The sequence below is a fragment of the Pinus tabuliformis genome, chromosome J, assembly GCF_031772625.1.
Source record: "Pinus tabuliformis cultivar Carrire ecotype Pingquan chromosome J, CPIR1, whole genome shotgun sequence".
Lineage (NCBI taxonomy): Eukaryota > Viridiplantae > Streptophyta > Pinopsida > Pinales > Pinaceae > Pinus > Pinus tabuliformis.
This window is the reverse complement of record NC_142295.1, coordinates 942,610,112-942,615,325: the sequence shown is the minus strand read 5'-3', so window position 1 is coordinate 942,615,325 and position 5,214 is coordinate 942,610,112. Positions and strand designations below refer to the sequence as shown.

The window sequence follows — 5,214 nt, the reverse complement described above, 5'->3', positions numbered from 1 at the left end:
TTGGTTTCCCATAGCGTATGTTATCTCTGACAGTACCACTCTGAATCCAAGCTGTTTGTGCCACGTAGGCAACATTGCCATATACTTCAACCTGCACGTAGTCCAATCAAAAAGTTTATGGAAGAATTTTTGTATATAGAAAGCAAAAAAGTTGCATCTACAATCTTGTTGAACTACGAAATGGTTACTTTTGCTCAAGAAGAGTAGTTAATGTTCAACTTACATCTCCTGAAATTTTTGGGATTTCTCCAAGAATTGTATATAGCAGAGCAGATTTCCCTGATCCCACTGAGCCACAAATTGCTACCTTTTCTCCAGTTTTAATGTGCAAATTTATTCCCTTCAATGTTGGCTTTGTCAATGAAGATTCTGGATCCCAGCTGAGTATGGCTTGATGAATTTTGATGGTATACTAGAATCCGGCAAGTGCTTTCCTCACAACAGAATCTGGTCTCAGCTCATCATCTTGTAAGAACTTGTCCAGACGATCTAAGGAGACTTTAACCTGAATTAATATAGCCAAAACTTCAGGTAGCATTCTCACTGGATCTTGTATCACACGGAATGTTGCAAGCACTGTAAATATGGTTGTGGCAGTTAACGGTGGATCCCCTATGATAGCACACCCGACAAAAACTATAGATGCAGTAATGATGGGTGACATCCAGTAGAGTATGGTACCATATGTTCTATTAAACTGTGCTGAAGACAACCATTTGAACTCCACAGCTCGGAGATTTTCTATCAGCTCTTTAAATTTTTCTTCCCATGCTTGTAGTTTGATTATTTTCATACTATTAAGAATTTCAAATGCTATTTTGAGTCTTTCATCCTGTGCAGTCATGAACTCAGCTTGGCACTTCTAGAGGGTTTTGGCCAGAGGTTTGTTTAGAATGAGAGTAAGAATGATGATGAGCAAACCTGGAATAGCTGCCCATCCAACTGTGGCAAAAAGGATGCCAATTGCTACACATATTTGCAAAGGGATGGTCCAACCCCAATGCAGCCACCATGGAAACTCTCCAAAACGATATGCATCTACAACTATGTAGTTTACAATCTCACCAGTGGCATGTCTTCGTCTTCCTAGACTGGATAGCCGAAGTTGTTTCTGATATACAGCTGCCATACAAAGTCCAAAAGTATCCCAATTTTTCCCTTTTGCATGGGCTGCAGTTGGAGAAAGTTTTCAGCATCAGTGGCCATTTCATTCTGTTAAGATTTAAATAGAAATTTTTTTCTAGATTGTAGCAGACCTGATACTTTTCTCTATAAATCTTTACAACATTAGCATGTGAAAGCAGCAAATTGTGTGCAACAATGTCGGGTTCTGTCGCAGAATTTCCTGTTGTGCAGTTCCCAAATGGAGCAGAGCACCTTCTAGGAGAAAAAATGTCATTGTCATAACGAAGAGCAGCAACAACCCGTGGCTCATTGAATGTCATCCAGTATTTCACCCTGTCGCCAAAGGTTTTGAAGCAGAACTCTGCAAATTTTGCATAGCCCTCACTATGCAACAAAAAATGATATGTATGTCATTATTACTACAATGGAAAGTATCGGAAGCTGGAAATTATGAGATGGGTTTTGAATTACATGCTCTGTATCAGTGCTAATGAAATATAGATAACTGACACAACTCCAGAATTTATCAACCCTCCATAGGTTGTTTCAAGCACTTCCGATAAATCTTAGTGATAAAGATTTGCATAGGGCGTGATACCCAAAAATGAAATGAAATTTTACAACAGCGGCTAGTGAAGGCCAAACGGTAACACTGTAACACTGAGAGAACTTTTATATAAAATTCATAACAATGATAAGGCCATAGTCACAGAAAACAGATTGAATTGAAGAAATTACAACAATAAGAAACATATGCAATGTTTTTATTACAGGACTTAAGTGGATATAAGCCACAAGAAACACACAAGAATGCACCACTCTACATGACAGAATCTGGGATTTTAGTAATGAATGCGAACAGGTGATACCAATTAGTAGTCATCCAACACGCCATACCCACAAGAAGTATTGTAAGTCATAATGATAAAAATTGCAGAGGGCATGATATCCAAAAATGAAGTCAAATTTTAGCGATAACAGCTAGTGAAGGCCAAAGGCTAAAAATGTAAATGTCATAAGAACAAGAGGGCCTTAGTTACAGATAACACTTTGAATTGCATAAATTGCAACAATGAGAAACACATGCAATGGTTTCTATTATACACAACTTCAATGGAAATAGACCATAATCACAGGAATGCACCAGTCTACACCACAAAAACCAAGGTTTTAGCCATGAACACAAACAGGCTATACCAATCAGTAGTCATCCAACTGGCCATACCCATAGGAAGTATTGTACAACATAAATCACAAACTGTAGAGATTAAATGTTTCCTTCCCAAAAATCCATGAATACAAATATGCCAGAATCTCAGGAATCATAGATCACAAACTACAGAAATTTGAGTTCATGCCAATAAAGGTAAGCCATCAATACAAATAGGCCAGAATCTCAAGAATCATAGACCACAAATTATTTGAACCACAGACTGCCATTTTAAATGATATACAAGCATTGAGCAAAGACACAAGAAATATTGTAGAACATGGACAAGGGATGTAGTAAGACACACTGAAAACCAACATGATAGAACTTTTTAAAGTTGGTATAACTAAACCTAACGGGACAACTGCATTAGAACATAGATTGCAAGAAGCATGAATAAAACAAAGCAACGGATGATACAAAATAAGAATAAGCCGCCAGAACTACAATTCTTCCTATCACAACGATTAGGAGACTACTGGAATCCCCCGTTTTACATTTTGAAAATTCAAAAAATGCAATAGCTGAAGGAATTTGTATGAGACGCTAGCACAATTACCTCTTTTAAGCAGGTAGTTAATGAGATTATTTTAATATTGGACACCCTTGTAATTGATCCGACCTGCTCCTTCTGCATCATCAAATACACACAACTTCAGAAACACGGTTATAAATCATAGATCCATAAACTATACTTCAGGGATCCGTTCTATATTTTTAAAAGTTATAGGCTTTAATGTAAGTAAATTAGATATTTAACTTATCAATTTAATACAGTCAAAATCTTTCATTCATATATTAAGTTTGGACAACGATCAAAACCTGAGTATCTGCCTACTTGGAAAACTCCTAGACAAGGTTATCGAGAAACTATAGGCATCCATGTTCATATTTACCATCAACTCTACGTCGCTCTGTGAAACAAATATTTGTGGTTAAATTTCCACATTTAAATAACTCAAGACAGAAACAAAATTTTTCCTACAAAATCTTCTTCCATTGAAAAAACCATAAATTTTATCATTTGAATTCTCATGAAAAAAAGTCCAAAATGGACAAATGGCAGAAGATGCATATACCTTATAAAGATGGTATTCATCCACCATAACATCGGCAGTGACATTGTTAGCTACAATCCCTGAAAAGAAAAGCCCAAACACCCCTAAAATCTGAAAAACCTGAATGTGTGAAAAACATTACGGTGCAGGGATATGATTGATCCAATGATACCAACTTAGTTGTGAAAAAATGCATACCTAGTTGACGGATAAAATTATCCCAAATGTTCGGCCCTCGTCCATCGGACTTGGCAACTCCTTCCACCTGGTAAGTCCCAGATCCATAAACTATACTTCAAGGGACCATTCTATATTTTTGAAAGTTATTTGTACGCTGAAGCAAAAGCTGGAATTTAATGTAAGTAACTTAAATATTTAACTTATAAATTTAATACAGTCAAAATCTTTCATTCATATATTAAATTTGGACAGCGATCAAAACCCAAGTATCTTCCTACTTGGAAAAGTCCTAGACCAGGATATCGAGAAACTGTAGGCATCCATTTTCATATTTACCATCAACTCTACATCGCTTTGTGAAACAAATATTTGCAGTTAAATTTCCACATTTAAATAACTCATGATAGAAACAACATTTTTCCTACAAAATCTTCTTCCATTGAAAAAACCATAAACTTTATCATTTGAATTCTCATGAAAAAAAAAGGCCAAAATGGACAAATGGCAGAAGAAGCATATACATTATAAAGATGGTATTCATCCACCATAATATCGGCAGTGACATTGTTAGCTATAATCCCTGAAAAGAAAAGACCAAACACCCCTAAAATCTGAAAAACCTGAATGTGTGAAAAACATTACAGTGCAGGGATATGATTGATCCAACGAAGCCAAATTAGTTGTGAAAAAATGCATACCTGGTTGACGGATAAAATTAACCCAAATGTTCGGCCGTCCTCCATCAGACTTGGCAGCTTCTTCCACCTGGTAAGTCGAAGTCGTCGTTCCGAACACAAAACCCTTGGGAAAACTGGCTCTAGTCAGCCCGCCAGTGTCAACCTCTTGACTTGGCTGCCATACAAAGTGCTCAGTAATGCAGAGATTTATATAAAGGAAAAGAAAGATAATCATCGTTCCCATCTCCATTTCGGTCACTTAGCTCACACTCTGAGTGTGTTTTCGTGTATTTTAATTCGATAAAAAACACACAGTGCACAACTATGTTGTGGAGCATGTAGCCAACAAAGAGAGATTGGAAACTATGATTACTGGCATATGTTGTGGTTGATTTTCTCACCTATATTTGATTGGGAATGGCCAAATCCTATTACTGTACTTGGAGCTTGCACTGTGGTTTGAATGTGATCAACCCACATGCAACGGACTGATCGCGCCATCATGGGTGGTCGGTGTTCAGCATTTGGGTCTGTATTGCATGTGCATACATACATACATACATACATACATACATACATACATACATACATACATACATACATATATATATATATATATATATATATATATATATAGCACGGAGAATAAGCTTTGTGATTGTGATTGTGGTTATGTTATGTAACCTTCTGCTAGTTTCAAGGTATATACTTTGTTGGGAGAAAACATGTAGTGAAGGCAAAATAGCCAATTTATTCTCTCTTTAATAACAGGGACCCTTGTTAGGTCAATTTGATTCAGTTCAAGTCAAGGTCTGTTCACTCATGTTCTACTAGTTTCCAGGTATATACTTTGTCAGGAGAAAACATGTAGTGAAGGCAAAATAGCCAATTTATGCTCTCTCTAATAACAGGGACCCCTGTTAGGTCAATTTGATTGGGTTCAAGTCAAGGTCTGTTCACTCAA

The 5,214-nt window shown here is 36.7% G+C and overlaps 1 pseudogene; it reads right to left on the bottom strand.

Moving 5' to 3' along the window:
* Nucleotides 1–412: 412 nt before the first annotated feature.
* LOC149229892 (beta-glucosidase 1-like) lies at nt 413–4,500 on the bottom strand (annotated as a pseudogene).
* Nucleotides 4,501–5,214: the final 714 nt, after the last annotated feature.